The sequence below is a fragment of the Neopelma chrysocephalum genome, unplaced genomic scaffold, assembly GCF_003984885.1.
Source record: "Neopelma chrysocephalum unplaced genomic scaffold, ASM398488v2 Primary Assembly neopelma1_94, whole genome shotgun sequence".
Classification (NCBI taxonomy): domain Eukaryota; kingdom Metazoa; phylum Chordata; class Aves; order Passeriformes; family Pipridae; genus Neopelma; species Neopelma chrysocephalum.
In genome coordinates this window covers 2,119,382-2,136,582 of record NW_020897756.1, presented here as the reverse complement: position 1 = coordinate 2,136,582, position 17,201 = coordinate 2,119,382, and the positions used below count along the sequence as shown (strand labels likewise).

Below are 17,201 nucleotides of genomic sequence, written 5' to 3'. Positions count from 1 at the left end.
GCTGTTGAACACCCAGAACAGCTGAGAGGCTGCAGGGCTGCCCTGCTGGCTGAATGGAGAACTGATGCCTGGGGCTGAGATGGGATTGTAACAGAAACTCCAGCCAGAAAAGGGGCATCACCACTTGGGAGGGAAGCAGAGAGCTCGGATTAGCTCCTCTGGTGGAGATGAGTACCCAGGCAGAGTCTGAAGAACTGCTGCAGATATGAAACTCTTGCCTGAACTTGGTGGAAAATTGGTTCAAAACACAAACTTGCAGCATATACTTATTTATGTAGTGAGCCTGAGATGTAACCCTGAATCTAAATCCATTTTTGCTGGGCAAAGTTGAGATCTGGCTCTCTGCTAACCCTGCAAGCCTATCTACAGTTCTCCAACCCTAGAAAGCAGAGGGACTTACTCTTAAGAAAAATACTCTCTTTTTTTGTGTGTGTTTGGTTTTTTCCATTTCTTTCATTTCCTCTTTGTTTCGTTTTTTTTTTTAATTTTCTTAAAGGGAAAATCTGTTGCAATAACACAAAGCCATCACGCTCTCTCTGGTTACAGCTGAGTGACACCACACGGGCAGCAGAATATGTACAAATTAAACTGTAACAACGTCCCGGGGAGAGGCACAGCAACAGCATAAAAATTATCCACAGTGCAATATGACTAATGTTGTGTGAAATGCATTCACTGGCCAAATGATGGCGAGGTGTATCTTAAGGAGTTGTGCTGCTGGAGATAATGGTTATAGAAGGAGCTGAAGGAAGGAAAGGTTGCAGGGAGGGCAGCCTGGCTGGGAGGAGGCTCGGGCAGGTGAAGTGAGCAGAAAGCTGAGCCTCTGGAATACAGAACCATGTGCTGAGCACTCAGTGGCACCTTTCCTCCTCACAGCCTGCTGTGGAGGTGTGCTGCTCTTCCAGGCAGCACATGTGTTTCTGTGCTCCTTCTCACCTCCTTTTATATGGGCTTTTTGCAAACATTTATCCAGAAACACAAGCTGCACATGTGTTAAATATTCTCTAGCTCCATTACTTATGGAAATGTCTTTTTTTTCCTTCTTTCTAGGTACAAAAGAAAACAAAAATCCCAAAGAGAAGGGACTGATTTTTTTATTAGAACATCTAAAACTAAGAAATCAGCTCAAATTTAGAGAGAGGATGGCTAGAGTAAACACTTCATTAAGGTGCACTCACAGGTTTTCATCTCATTCCTTAATCTGAGAGTCTGTTTGAAGTAAGTAGATGTTTTGCCTGAATAAGAAACTTGGGTATTGGTAAATTAATTTGATTTTCCTCTCAATTAAACATAGATTTAGGAAAAATACGTGTAGTGACCCATTGTAGCATCATGCTTATCCACAGATGTTTATCTAGCACATGAACATTTTGTTTTCAAAGGAATTTAGGGATTACCCAAGCAAGTCTTTTCTTTAAAATCCAAGTTCCATTTTCCAGAACAGCTGAGGTGAGCTCCCAGCTCACTGAGTGTCTCTTACAAACCTAAGTACTTTTTCAAATCAGAGCACTGGGCAGCAAAGTGGACTTGGCTGAAATAAAACCATTCCCTGGGCAGGGTGTTGCTGGAGAGCAGGGCCTGGTCTCTGGTGCAGTCACAGCTCTCGAATTACCAGAAAAACAGAGTGTTTTGATGGTGTTCTTGATTATTTGCTGCCTCGTTGGTTACAAAGGAGCAGCTTAGGCTGAAATCATGCAAAGGTTGTTCTTTCTGATGTGTGGGAGCCACCTTAGCCAGTTTTGCTTCTCATTTATTGATATGTACAAGGATGGGAGGTAGACCCAGCCAAAAGTGCTGGGATCCAACTATTTTCAAAGCCCTGAGATATCCAGAGGGGGGAGTTCATTTGTCTCCTCCTGAAGATAGTGGGTCCCCGTGGAACGTTTCAGGGGAAGGCAAAGCTCTCCAGAGATGTGGGGTGTGCTGGACTCAGGGTTTCTGTTCTGCTTCAAAGGCAAAGGAGGAGGGAGTGATGTGATAAAATCAGTGTTTTCAGCCCTAAATCTAACTTGGATCTGGGGGTTCTTTGTGAACCTTATAAAGCTTTTTCTCCAGCCAACCACCTCCACTCAGCACTGAGCACGTGCCAGGAATTCCCCAGCAAAGGAAGCTGCCAGAACTCGTGGAGTTGGGATAACTCTCTGCTATCAAACCCATAAAACCCCCAGTGCAGGCAGGGCTGTGGAGTGGCCAAAGGGGAACATCCTCAGCCCAGGCTCAGGGATTTTGCACCCCCTCTGTGCTGCAGTTTCATGCTTTGACAGGGCTGTGCTGGCTCTGTGCAGCAGAATTTCTGTGTGCCCTGTTCCTCTGGGGAATAATCTTGAGCCATTGGCTCTGGGGGCAGGAAAGCACGTTCTGGCTCTGCCAGAGTGTGCAGGGATACAGCAAGCTCAGCACGGGGAAGGGGGAGAGGCACTCTGGGGCCTGGGCTGCTTTATATCTCAGCTGATTCTCTTCTTTCCCTCTTCCTATCCCCTGAATTGCTTGACAGAAGAAATCCAGGGAAGATCCAGCCATGTGATTAACAGTGCTGGGGGCTGGGGAGGGATGACAGGGAAGTGCAGCGTGGCCACCAGCCAACTTCCAGCAAGAAACAGAATATCTGGCTTCCTCTGATCTCCAGAGGAAAATTAAGTTACAAAAACCTTTAGTGGAAACTTTGCATACGTTCAGTGCCATTGCCATGCCTGACAGGAAAAAAACCCCTGATGTATTATTTAGTTTATAGTGATAGAATTAAAGGCATAAGCTTTCCCACCAGGAATGAAGGGGAAAAAATCCTCTTGAAAACTGAAGACAAAACCCCTTTAAACTCCTTGACTGTTTTGTGCTGTCAGAGCTCTTGAGAAATTCTCCTTTCCGTGTCCATGGGTGGTTGTGTGAATTGTATTTTGGAACATCTTCCCCGTGAATTTCTGCACTTGCATCCAGAGCCCTTCTCCTTTTCCCAGCCATTTGTGCTGCTTCCCTCAGGAGCACTGCAGGGCAGGAGGGGATGGAGGTGGGCAGGAGGCTCCCAACTCTCCTGGGAAGACACTGCCCCAGGAAAGGCTTTGGCTGCTCACACTGCCCTGAGAGCCAAGGCCCTGCTGCTCCTCAGAAACCCTGTGTGACACAGAGAGGAACTGCTCCCCCTCCTCCTGTCTGTCATCAGTGGGGAGGAAAAATCAGGGAGTCTGATTTAAAAAAAATAGCTGAAGTGTTAAGTGAGCAACAAGTTGGGACCTGTGTGTGTGAGAGAAAGCACTGACTAAAATAAAGTGGCCTCCTTATTGACAGGTACATCTAAAGCAGCTGGAGCAACCACGATGAAAGGATTACTGACATGTCAGCCAGTTTCAGAGAGGAAAAAAAGAAGCTGGATTGGCTGGTTAGATCCCTGCTTCATTTAGTCTTATGGCATGTTGATAGATGTGTGAACTGAGGCTTTTTTCATGTCAGAAACACTGAACAAGGGTCTGAAATGGCATCATGTGGCTCAGCACCAAGCATTCCCCTGCCTGGCTGTGCTGTCCTCTTGCTGGTTGCTCAGGCTGGCAGGAATATGGCTCTGTTTGCTCTGACAGGAGAAAGTACAGCTGCATTTTGCAGTATTTCCCTCTACCTGGTTGCTCCCAACCTTCCTCGTGTGATTCCTTCACCAGCCTCATCTGAAGGGAACATTTTCCTTGCAGATGAATGTCAGAGCCACGTCCACATCCCATCTCCCCTCTGAGCACTTTATTTCTCTGCAGCCCCGGGGACCTCAACACCAGGCAAAACTCCATATGGGGCTGAAATTGTACCCTGGCCACAGGAGAGGGATGTGTTTGTGTAAGTGGGCACACACAAAAGCAGATGTGTGCCGTCCAGAATAAAGGAGGCTATTCAGGGGGTCACAAAAAGGACAATTTATGGCCAGTTTCAGCAATTAGTCAGACCAAAGAAGTGAGGTGGGTCAGTATTAAAACCTCACTGTTTTGTTTACTTTAAAACAGCAACAGGGAGTTCCAGCTGATGAGCAGAAATACTGAGAGAGGGTAATTAAAGAGAAACAATCTGCAGTGTGTCTCTTCATTTTGTTGTGCTCCCCTTACTCAGTCTGGAGAAACAGAGCTGCTGCTTTCTCTGTGGGAGGGTGGGGTGTGGGCAGTGTGGGCACTTGAGCAGCAGGAATTCACTACTCCCTTCATGCCAGGCTCCTGCACCTTGCAGTGAATGAAGGTCCTTCCTCCAGAAGTGCACCCAGCAGAGCTCCTGGGTCTCAGGCTCTAGGGCCATCCTCTCCTATGACTGTTTTTATTGTGCTAATGGGGGAAAAAGTTCCCTTGAAAGATTGATAGCTGCTAAAATACCCCCCAGCCCAAGAGTAACTTCAACTGAGTTAAACCTTGAGCAGGACCCACACCCCACAGTTAACCACCTTATGTTAGTATAAATATCCTGTTCCATTTGAACTATTTTGTGTTTTATTCAGGTCCCAGTTCTCCTGCTGCCAACACTTGATTTTATGCCACAGTCCTATGAGTAGGGATTTCACAGATGTTTTTACAAACTCCAGAGCAGCCCAAGGCTTCGTGCTATATGGAACCCTTTAAAGTGCAGGTTGTAGGTGTACAGTAAGAAGGTAAACTTTCCATGACTTTTTGTTTTACCTGGTCCATGGACAGCCTCTTCTGCCTTGTGCATTGTGAGTGTGCTTGGGGAAGCTGATGGATGATTTCATGTGTGGGGATAAGAGTGAGAGATGGAGAGTGCAGTGGAATGGCTGGGCATTACTTAATGGAAGTATCTTAATGAAAGAAAAGATCTTTAAATACGTGGTTTGATTCACTGCAAATTTGTGGCAGTAGATGGGGCCCTTACTGTAATAAAATTTCCTTGAGCTGGGAAGTCTCTTGGGGGTGGTGTGAATATGCAGATATTGGTGGGACTTCTTAAAGATCAGCTCTGACCTGACTCAGGCACTTTGTTGTTTCCATGTAACTGCCCATGAAAAAAAGCCAACACAAAAAGGTGGGAATCAATGTTCTTAGACTTCTGTGTCCCATCTTTTCATTCCACTCTGTCCTAATGTCGTCTTCTACTGTCTTGCTTTCCAAGAAGCTGCAAACCCCCAGGCTCCTGGTCTTGCTGACTGTGGACAGCACTTGGGGGAGATCAGGGATGAGCAGGAAGGGAAACACATCCCTGGAACAGGATGGGGCAGGACCAGAACCTCACTTTGTGCCACCACGCTGTGGATTCAACATTTCCCTCCTGCAAACACATTTCCTGGCAGTGCCTGGAATCCAGACTGGGCTGCTCGAGGGAGAGCCATTATCCTAAAGTGCTTTTATTGATCTGTTGACTTTCTGTCTCCCTCCTTCCCTTCCTCTCTTCACCCTGCCAGCCTCCTGAAGACTCATATCTTGTCTCATACAACCAAGATATTTTAAGGGGAGAACAATGATTTTGAAGTCAGATTAGACAAATTATACTTGACCAGTGAAACCAGATAACCCCTGAATGATGTCTGTAGAAGGATTTGTCTACATTTATGAACAGCCCCTCTTCCTTCTCCTCTTATTTTCCCCCTCTGTGTGTGTCCTGGTGTTCCTCAAACAATCAATTCAAGGCCTGGTACATGTTCCTTGGAGCAGCCTGTTCCCAGAGGGGCAGTGCCATACTGTCATGCTTTATTTTTGGCTGGTTAAAGAAAGCTATGGTAGTAAATCTATACATGTGCTGTGATATCCAACAGTATTAAAGGCTGATATTTAAAGAGGGGCCTGAAAGAATTAGTAGTTGATGCCTGTGGAAAGCCCAAAAGAGCTGTGTGCCTTACTGGAATTTCAGGTGAAACATGTTGGAGTGCAATATATTACAGTGACCCGAGCTGCAAATCCTTTGGAGATGGAGATAAAGGGAGAAAGATTAATACTGGAGAAAATGTTAACAGTCCTGTGTATTACCAAATACTAAAAAAGGGGTTTGGAAGTTGGTTGACTTAATTTGATTTACTATTTCAGTGTTCATAGTTTCTCAGGTTTCTGGAAAATTGCAATTCTTTCCAAATTACATTGCTCATTAATTAATTGGTTGAGGCACAGGCATTTAGTCAGTGGTCTGAAAAATACACAAGTAAATACTGAACAGTTTAAAAGGCTAAATTTGGTTATAAGAGTGCATTAACTTTTAAAAAATCTAAACTGTCAGGTCTTTCATATATCTGAATACATCACTATTCATGAATACAGTGCTTGACAGATAAAGAAGTTATCAGTAGTTTATAGTCAGGTGTGCATATTTATGTATAAATGCTTTATAATGCTAATTTTTAACATTGAAACAATATAAGTAAAAACATATTTCAGTAAAAAACATAAATTCACATTGAACCCTTTTGTTAGGCTGGATAGTATTTTATCCTGTGGGGAATGCCCATGAAAGTAGTGTGAGTGTTTTCACTGGGAAATATTAATGAGATTAAGGACAAAAACTTCTATGGTCAGATTTAGTCCTTATCCAGCTTATTCATATCACCATTAGTTTTCTTTTTATGGAATCTCACGGAGAAGAAGATAAATTAATTTGCACTAATGAAAGGGGTTGCCTGGGCAGTACTGAACCCCTGCAAGCTTCTGCTGTTGCTCTTGTGAGCCAGGAAGGAACCAGCTCTGTGGTCTCAGGTGGGCAGCAGAGCAGACAGGCCATGGATCATGGGCAGGGGCTGCAGGCAACCCACTGGGGAAATGTTCATGGAGAGAATTTATCTAAGAAACTGGAATATGGTGAAATGGGGAGGGGAAAAAAGAAATCCAAGTCTGCTTCCATATTACTGGGGAAGTGCAAACATGTTGGTGATAAGTTTCCCAGACCATGGGATGCCAACAATGGAGATGGAGTGATTTGGGTTCACGTGAGGAGCAGCAGGTCACAGCTCAGGGCAGAGGACTCTGCTCCTTGTGGGGCTGTGTCAGGAACAGTGAACTCCCCTTTGGAAATCACAGGCAGGGAGAAGGGAATGGGAGTCCTGGGGGGAAGAGAATCTTGAAAGCTCGAGGCTTGGCAAGTACCCCTGAGTCATTGACTGTCCTGGAGGAACCAGAGCAGCAGCAGAGCTCCAGCCTGGTGTGCACTGACCTGCACCCTGGGAGTGCAGCACATTCACCTCGAGCACTGGCTGGAGGGAAGAGCCAGAACTGTCCTCCCTCCCAGACACAGCTCACAGTGCCACTGCTCATGGAGAAAGTGTAATTCAGTGTATTCTGAACGAGGCACAAATGTGCATTTCTTTGTCAAAACGTAGAGATTTTGAGGCAATATGGTTTTGAGAGGGGGTGTGTTTGGCCAGTTCTGTAGAAATCCTGATCAAAGCACTGGCTCAGTCAGTGAGATGCTATTAACAACTGCTGTAAGTAGACTGAGAAGTTTGTTTCTGTGTTTCAAAACCTAATTGCTCAGTGAAACTTCCTGAGTAAACAGGTTTCAGGGCCAGAAGAGGCTCATAACCACGCTTGTCTGGTAAGAGATTGTACAATGATAAAGCTGATGTTAGTTCTAAAAGGTAAATTTGTCTTTATACAGAGCAAGGTGAATTCGTGGACCTCCCTCCTGCAAGATGCTGTCAGGACAAGCTGAGAAGTTGGATGTCTGAGACAGATCAAGATGATTTTCCAACCACCAGCACGCAAGTAAACACAGGATGTCATTTGCAAGCAAGGGAAAGCAAGCCAAAAATCACAGTTCAAGATATAAATGATGCTTGAGCAGGATTATGTAAAACTCTGTCTCCTCTGACAGCAGCCCTGAGCATGGACGATGCATTTGGTGGGGTGGCACTGCCAAGCTGGCACATGCCAAGCATGGGCTCAGGCAGGTGAGCTGGTCTGCTGGGGGAGATCCTGTGTGCACAGCAGTGCTCTGCTTGGGGCCTCTGGGGCTTTGCAGGAAAGAACTTCCCTATGGATTAGAATGCAGTGTTTGGGATGTTCAGTGACACAGGATTGGGGACTGTCCCAGGGAAGAGGATTCTGAACTGGCAACTGCCTGGATTTTTATCTGCCAGCCAGGTGAGCCAGGCAGCCCCACACCTGCTCTGTCACAGGGAACACAGAACAAGAGGGAGAAGGAAGGGAAATGTTCTCTAGTAATTCAGGGGGAGGAGAGAGGCAGGAGGAGCCTGTGCCCCTTTCAGCTCACAGTGACTCGAGCTGCCAGCAGAGCAGTTGGGAGCTGCAGGGTGTGAATCCCACAGGAGCCCACTGTAATTAAGCATCCTGCAAGGTGAAGGGGGGGAGAGCACTGCAATAAGTTCATCAGCAGCATCCCCATCGACCCCTGCCCCCCTTGGACACCCTTTGGAGATCCTCAGCGTGTTCTGTCTTTGTTTCAGAGCCAGGAACCAACGCTGGCAAATGCAAAGGTGTGAAATGTTGGCCAACCGATCCCAAGGCACTGCAGGGAGTGTTACTCTAAGTGGATGATGAGCTCAGTTCAGAGGCTGCTAAGTTAAAGCTTATTACCCTCATTAAGAGATGTGTGTAATGTGGTTTCAGGGTTCTGATATGGTAAACCCAACATTTTCCAAGTGTTTTGTTGTTCTGTCTGTTGTGCTTGGAGGGGAATTCAGTTTCTGTTTTGCACTGGGTCATATTCAGCCCAGAGAAAAGCTTCCTTCCCGGAGTTCAGAGTGTGGGATCTCCTCTGTGAAGGCAGAGGCTGAGTGTGGGGCAATGTGCTTTGTCAGAACCAGGAGGAGTTTCCCGGTGAACAGAGGGAAACAAGGAGCAGGGTGCAGGATGTTCACATCCCTCTACTGAGACCCAGTCCTGTGCTGTGAGCACTGGGGCTGAAGGGCCAGGGCATGCAGGGGTCCCTGCCCTGTGCTCCTTGGAGCTCTGCATGCCAGGAGATCGGGTTGTGTTTCTCCCAGCAGGGTGGAAATGCAGAAAGACAGCTCAGGTTTAACTTTCTATGGAATTTAATAAGCAGGAGCACTGTGGTGGGTGGTGCAGGGTCAGGAAGCAGTTTGGCTACACCAGGTACCCTTTGCACAAGTAGACCTGAGTGTCTCTGCCATGTGCTCCTCATCATCCCCATTGTCTGTGCCTTTCCTTTATCTGGGCTCCCACAGCTCCTCCCAGTGATGGAGCACTGGCTCTCCAGCTTGGGAGGGTCAGGTCAGGAGAGGTTTGAGGTGCTCAGCCCTGCAGTGAAGCCCTCCCTGCCTCAGAGGGCTGCAATTGAAACCAGCTGATCCCACGTCCCTTGCAAACATTTCCATTTTAAACCACTGAAGTTTTATGTCTTTCTAGTAAATTTTTTTTCTTAGGCCTCATAAATCTCATAAAGATCTGGAACAGCCAGTAAATCTGGCCATTCAGATACACATTTTCCAGTAAAGAGGATAATGGTTGCTGTTCCTGATGCCACCTCCCCTCCCCAGCCCTTGGCTGGAGGAGTTCCCCTCTCCCTGCCTGCAGCTGAGAGAGGCACCAGGCAGGTCCTGTTTGCACGAAGGGCTGAGGCTCTGCTGCCCCTCTGCTGCCTTTCCCACTGCCCCTGCCCGGGACCTGAGCAAAATCATTGCTCCTCTGCACGCCTCCAATCAGGAGAAAGAGGTTCATGCTTCCCTGCTCAGTGGGTTGGGAATGTTGGCTGAACCTCAGTTCTGCCGTGAGAAGTTGTAGAACTCCAGGCTGGGGATCCTCCCAAACATGAGAGTTCACTCTGTCAGCAGGGCCTCAGTGCTCCTGCTCCCTGCCCTCTGTGCAGGGGGCTCGTGGCTGGGCTGTGGTTGGCTCTAGTCCCTGGGATGATCCAGAGAGGAACCTTTCTACCTGTGCACCCAAGGCAAATCCAGCAAAGTCTCTTAGGCTTGGATTTCCAGGGAGGCTTGAAAGGACATGAACTCGAGGACAGTGTAAACCCAAGACTCCTCAGACTTCCATTGGAAATACCAGGCAGAAGTGCTGAAGTTATTTAGAAAAACATACCCTAGAAATAGAACATTGAAAGCATATTTCCCCTTTATTTGTTGTCTCCCAAGTTCAAACAAGCTTATTTCCTCTCCTGCAACGCTGCTTTTGATAATCTTGTGCCAAAGGCACTGAATCTGTTCTTATTGCTGTCAATAGCAAGATGCCTGTTGCCTTTAATGGTTCAGCTATTAAAACACTGCACCCCAGTTGTCTGGCTGTGAGCAATCCCCAGCTATCACAGTGACAATATGGAACCTTTTTCCTCTCTGAATGTTTCTCTGCAAAGTTTGACCATTTTGGCTGGGGTAAAACATGTGTCTATCTGGGATTCTTTCCAAGGATGAGATTTTGACAGCTGTGCTCATGTTGGCAAAAATCCTGACATCTTGTGCTTCGTTGAAATAGCAGATTCTTAGTGGAGAGGGGTGGGAATCCGATTTCATAGATGAACACTTATGAATTGAACGCTGTGAGCCTGGCTGAGCCCTTTTCACTTGGGTGAGGAGGCTGAACCTCCTCTGGGAACAGGGTGGAGCCTCCCTTTCTCCCCCTGCCCACCTGTGGGCACAGATGGCCCATGGGCAGTGGGTTGGAGCTCTCTGTGCCTCTGCCAGCTTCGTGCAGCAGTTTGGGACATGCCTTGGACTGCACCCACCAAAGTGGGAGTCAGCCTGTTTGCAGTACATGCCTAATGATTTTCATTTACATTCGGGATGTTTGGGCACGACTGGGGGTGGTGTGAGTGAGCTTTCAGTGAAAATCCACCTTTGCAGCCCTGAGCAAAGCCCAGTCTGTAATTTATGCCACAGAGCCTGTGAAAAAACAAAACCTTACTCTAGTCTGAAGCAGCCTGTTGGGGGGTTTTACAATCACTGTTATGATTAAGATGATTGAGTGTTTTTGTTTGCCTTTTTTTTTTTCGTGGAGTGAAATCTCCATCTCGAACTGGAGAAATATTTCCCACAAACGCTGTAATTATTCAAAGCTGATGTATTTCTGCAGTAACCTTCAATCTGATGGACTGTCACTTTTCTGATGAAGAATCACTTGTTGGGAGACTCGAATTCCTATTATCTCAACAAATAGGGAATGGTGGCTCAGAAAATTGTGTCATGAGGTCACCCAGGTTCTCCACATCAGAGCCAAGGATAAACTGGAACAGGTCTGGTGGAAGGTCATCAAAAAGTTTTCAGATGGTATTTTGCAAAGATTATATTTATTTCAAAGTTTCCAATGGCCAGATAGTTCCTTTATATTTTACCAAGAAAAATAACTTAAAAAGAAAAAGTCAAGAGGTTTTAAAACCACATCAACAATAATTTTCCATGTCTGGTGTTTCACTGGAAAACAGGGAAAAATATTTTTTAAAACACAAACAAGATAGTAGTCAAACAACAAAACCCCAAACAAAACATACCTCCTGATGAAAACAAACAGTTTTGCTGAGGAAAGATTGTAACTTAGGGTTAGACGCAGAAACTCAGATGTTCACGCTTGCACCCATGGCAAATGTAAGGTATTTGATGTAACTTTTAAAGGAAAATCAGCTAAAGTGGCTCAAATTCATTCTTGCTGTGTGTTAAGTGACATATACAGATATTTACTGTCCATGAGAAAGCACTTGGGAAGCCTTTTCATGTCTTCAGGTGCTCAAGCCTTTTTTAAGGGTTTGGGAGGCTGCAGATCCCTGTTATGAAGCAGAGGAGTGGGATTTGAAATGGGTAAATCTGGGACAGGCAAGGACAAGAACAGGGGGATGTGTGGGGCAGGCAGGGGAGCTGGAGGTGAGCACTGAGCACAGAGGATTTATCCTTGCATAGGCTGGCCATGCACTGAGTGGCCAAAAAAGTGACCAATAACTACAGAATTATATGGGAAAAGCTGTAGCCCTTGTGCTTTGCTTGTGGGAACTGTTTGAGGAGCACAGGGAAGGCCCCTGTGTTGTGTGGGAGGTTGGTGAGTGTGGCCCTGACCGACGGCTCAGAGGCCTCTCGCAGTCCTGCCTTAGTGACGAGCTCTCCCCTTCCTCTCCCACTTGTTTTTTGAACACTAGGGCAAATATTAGCACATCTGGGAGTGCTGGGCTGCTGTGTTTGGAGTGCTGGTAGCACCCCTGTTAGCTTGATTAAAACTAACATCCCCATTTCTGCACTGAGAAATTCCAGTGGCGTGTCTCCCATAAATTAAACTGAAATTCCAACTCTGAGTTGTCTTCTAGTTCTGCAGCAGATCTGTTTACTCTGGAATAGCATAAGGCAGATGTCTTCATCTTTGCTGATTCTTAACAGGTCACAGGCATTGACTTTAAATAACTAAAAGCCTTTAAAATAATTTTAACACATGCTTCCCCCTCCCCAACAGACCTTAACCTTTAGCTGGCCTTAACCAGAAACGCCCAGGATAAAATAATCCTAAAACAGACCATCATAAGCCGAGGAGCAGCTCTAAATATACAGTGTGATCATTACCTGAAACCAGGGAAGAGGTTGGAATAATTATTGCTCATGTTTACACTTCTGTATCTCAGTGGGTTGTGTTCAATCCCTTAATGATGATGATTAAAAACATACTGGAAACATGTGGGAATTAGAGCGAGCACTTGACCGTGATTCCGAAAGCACAGAGGTGGCTTTGAAGTGGGACTGGACCCAGTGTGTGTTGCCAAAACATTGCCAGAGTCAGGAGCACTGTGCAGCAGGTCCTTGGTGATCCTGGGCACGATGCCCTGCCTGGTTTGGCTCCTGCAGCATCTGCCTCCAGCACCAACCTCAGAACTGCTCCTTGGACGTCAGTGGGGCTCCTGCAGCCCTCAGGAAAAGCTGATTGATGGGGGGTGAGGGATCATGCAAATACTGTGCTTTTTAACTTCTGTAAAGCCAAAGCTGAATTTTGGGTTGTTTCTCCATGGGGGACCTTTGGAGGGAGAGGCAGTGTTCAGGAAGAGGGAAGGAGGAGGAAGTTTGGGGTGGCAGTGGGTGCTGCTTTAGGCACTTTGCCCTGTGGGTAAAGGACTTCAGTGGGTACTGACATGAAAGGGAATTCTCCAGCCACAAGCTGTAAACCTTGTGTTTTAGGAGTGTTCCTGTGGGTGAAGGATAGGGGCATGTATTGCAGAATGGATTCCTTTGTTTGTTTTCCCCATTTAAACAAACAAAACCACTCCTATTATAATAAGCAAAGGAGGGTGAGTGATGAGGCTTGTGCTGTAAAGTCATTTTTGCTGGAAAAGTTGTCCTGTTTTCCATTGCTTAATTTCAGTTAATTCTGGCCTTGGCAAATCCAATCAAACCCTGGTCATGCCCACTCTCCATGCTCCAAAAAAACCCCACTTGCCTTGCCTGCCCATCACTCCTCCTGCTCCACCTCCCTTGCAAGTCTTTGCTCTTGGTCATATCAGGCACAATCTCCTCATCCAGCATTCTGCAGTTCTGCTTTTGGGTCTCCTGTCCCTCTGCTCAGAGATCACTGATGGTGGCAGATGGAGGGAAATGCAGAGAGTGGAGTTTGTTTAGGAGAAGATGCAGCAATATCAGGAGTCCACATCTGACTCCACTCCTTTTTCCTTGTTGGGGTGTTCCTTGGAGGAGCCTGACATTGTACAGGAGTCTCCCGTGCCCTGGCCTGTGCAGGACAGGATCAAATGGCTCTGGTAGGGCTTTGCAGCACCCTTGGAGCTGTGTTCCAGCTCAGAATCTCCTGCAGTTCCCAACCACGTGGAACCAGTGTGAGCAACAGACTTCAATCCATTTTCTAAATCGGAGTTTTGCCTGTGAAAAAGAATGGGCTGCCAAAATGTAGGGCTGCAAAGCCCAACTGCTGAGCAGTTCCTGTTCCTGTGAGGAGGAGGAACTGTGGTGAAAGCTGAAGGAAACCCCAAATGCAGCCCCGTGTTGGGAACAAAGGTCTCTGGCTCTGCAGCAGCCAAGGGTGCAGCCCAAGGCCAGTGAACACCTTGAGCCTCATCCCGAGGCTCTGGGACCTTTCACAAAAGCTGGGCTCGGTTCCAGTGCTGAGCCAGAGGAAGGACACTTGGCCCATGTTGCACCTGGGGCATCTCAGCCTTATTTCAGTTTTACAGAAGGCTTTATCTGAGTTTATTTTATTTAATGGCCTTTTTTTTTTCCTGGTTATACTGTCACAGGAAATTCTCACTGTTCTATTACCTTTTTCCTGCCGGAACTAGCCTTAAAATATAATGAATAAATAAATATATGTACATACATATAAAAATATGCAGACAGGAAAGCCATTGAGATCTGCAGAGGCCTTGATAACGCTGCTGATGAGGTTGCCAGCTTTGAGCTGAACAGTTCCCCACCACCTCCCCAACCCCTGGGAACTCAAGGGGAGGTAGTTGTGAAGCTTCTAATTCTGACTACAGGTGTCTGGTTTGAAAGACACCACATGCCATGTTGTAATCTCATTTAGGAAAAAGGTAATTAAATAAAAATGCAGATGTGTTACAGTCACAGTTCCTGAACATCTGAAATGCCTGTCGGGTTTAAAAAAGTAGAGAATAAATGTCTCTGGAGGAGCACTGTCCTCTCATCTGTTGTAATATTATCCAGTATTAGTATTTTAAATAAGAGGAAGAGTTTAGAATGTCAACATCTGCTTTTACCCATCTCTTTACAGCAGGAACATTGTGTTTAAAAACAAACAAGATAGGAATGCTTGAGCTCCCCTCATTATTCTGTGTATTGAAATATTCCTGCCAGTGTTTACTTGTTGCACGTTCTGCTCCATCATTTGGTGTTCTCAAGGTGCTGTAGATCATCCAAACCAGAGCAGTTGTTAGACCTGCTCAACTCTGTCATAACAAATCGGGTACTCACTGATCTTGCTCTTCTGAATTCTTAACTTGAAAAGTGTAAATGCCACTATATTCTGGATAAACTGCTTGAAAAAGATCATTTTGAAGGAGATTAGCCAGCTTTAGGATGGGCTGTTCCCTGGGGAGCAGCAATGATGATGGTAGCAATGATAGCAATAAGCTTACTGCAGAATTCATCTGGTCTCAGGCCAGCCCAGTGTTTAACCCCATGCTCAGCTCCTCAGGTGTGTTTGCATCCCTGGTGAGCAGAGTTAAGCTCATGAAGCACATCCTTCAGCTCTTTGCTCCATTGCTGCTGGATTCCAGCACATGCTGCTCCTGTTGTTTGTTTGAGATGTGCTATTGCTGGGTTTGACCAGCCAGAGGAAACCTTTGGGATTAGCAAAGGCTGAAGAATAGCTAATATATTAATTTTCAGTATAATTTAGGAGGTTACAACATATATTATGAGGTTTTTGATCTCTCCTTTCCTCTGTTTAACCCTTTTTCTCTAGTGCTACCTGAGGTTAGGAGATGCACAGCTGGGAGTGGAGAGTGTTGACCTTGGAGAAGGAGTACAGAGGTACCAAGCCTGGCTGCATCACTGGGAATCCTGCTGGGAATCTTTCAGTAATGCTGGAGAGTTCTCCTAAAGGTACTATTTCTTTGAACTCTTGCTTTTGTTAAACAAAAAATGAACCCCAGAGCGTGGCTTCTTTAGAGAGGTGCAAACCCACACCTTTCTAGTCCTCCTGGTGTGATGGAAGAGACCGTAAAACATGATGTGGTTATTGTGTTCTAGGCTCCAAAATAAAAAAGTACATGAGAAGTTTCCTACACTTCTTATTAATTTTTCAGGATTTTCAAGCCAATTTCAAGCCTTTTTGAGACCTGACAAGTTTTGAGCACTTAGTGCTGGCAATTCCTTGAGCCCCTTAAGCCAAGCTTGTGGGGAATCTGATTTTTATTGAACTTTTTTGAAAATTCATCCTTCCTTACTGCTCTGAGCATTATAGGAACACCACCTGAGAAAGAGCGAGGGCTTTAAAGTCTGTACCATCTAAAATGATTGTCGCAGAGTAGGAACTCCAGCTGCAGCAGGTTTTATCCTCTCAGACCCCACTCTGCAGCACTTAGAGAGGAGCAGAGCCCTGTGTCAGCAGCAGCTCCTTGCACAGCTCAGTGATGCTGCAGGTCTGAGCTGAGGCTGCCAGGGGGTTTTCAGGGCTCTGCCTGCTCTCAACTGGGTTTGCAGGCACAGAATCACAGAATGGGCTGAGTTGGAAGGGACCCACAAGGATCATTGAGTCCAACCCTTAACCCTGCATGGGATCATCCCTGAGAGTCACCCCCTGTGTCTGGGAGGGAGAGCAGCAGTGCTGGGGGAGCAGAGACCCAGCAGTGCCCTGACAGTGCCAGCTTTCCAACTGGACTCTTGGGGTTATCCCTAAATGCCTACAAAATACATCAGAACCCTGCCATTGTCTCAACCAGACTTTGGATCAGGGGCTCTTAAGCAGAAGAACAGCACATCTTCTGTTTGTTCCACACTCCCATAACGCCTTTAAAAGAAAAGAAAGAAAAAAGAAAATCCCCAAACACAAAGCTGAAACATGCTGTGAGTTTTGCCCTGACAGCCAGAGGTGGAAGGGATGGTTGGCCAGGATTAGAGTCCCAGGCTTTGAAATCTCCTCCTGTGAGTTATGGCTGTGTGTCAGGAGCAGTAAGCAAAGCAAAAGGCAGTAGCTGGGCCGGTGTTCTGTTCAATTGCCTGGGGCCCCAACTGAAATTTAATAAGCAAATGTAAGATTTTAGTGCTTTGGAATGGAAACTTTATGGCAACTTCTTTCTGCAGCCCCTGTTGAAGTGATGTATTGCATGTCTGGGTTGTGCAGTGCACCCTGAATGCTGGACCCAGCTCTGCTGTTGTGCTCTCAGTCCTGCCTGGGAATTCCTCTCCCAGGCTGGAGCCAGGGGAATCTTCAGGTCCCAGAGCAAACTGGTGTTGAACACAGTTATGGCTGACATGTCTTCACTGCAGCTCCTTGCACACTTAGGGTGAGAGTCCTGATGGCTGTGGCAGGTGGGGGAATCTCTACTGGGGATTTCTTGAAATCCTGTGTTACCAAATCATGTTCAGGGATTGCATATGGAGAGTAGATCCTGGGATGGGAAAAGAGGGGCATGACTTGTTCTGGTGCTGTTTGTCCTTATTCTTTGGGTCATTCTTAAGATTTCAAAATACAGAGGTCTTCTATGGGATTCTCTGATTTTTTTTAAATTTTTTTTTAAAAGACAGATTCATTTATTGCTCAAGGAGTGTCCTGTCAGAGCTTGACTCAGTAGTGAGGATGCAGAACCCTCTCATGGGAAATGAGGAAAAAGCTCCTCATTTTAAATCCCCAGTGCCTCTGTTCCCTGCAGAGAGCAGGTGAGGAGTG

The 17,201-nt window shown here is 46.3% G+C and overlaps 1 long non-coding RNA gene across 1 annotated transcript; it reads left to right on the top strand.

Annotated features, from left to right (window-relative positions):
• Positions 1–1,056: 1,056 nt before the first annotated feature.
• Positions 1,057–15,394, top strand: LOC113972624. Its single transcript, XR_003535950.1, has 3 exons — positions 1,057–1,218; positions 7,552–7,658; positions 15,276–15,394. It is a non-coding gene; the product is annotated as an uncharacterized LOC113972624 (long non-coding RNA).
• The last annotated feature ends 1,807 nt before the right edge of the window (positions 15,395–17,201 follow it).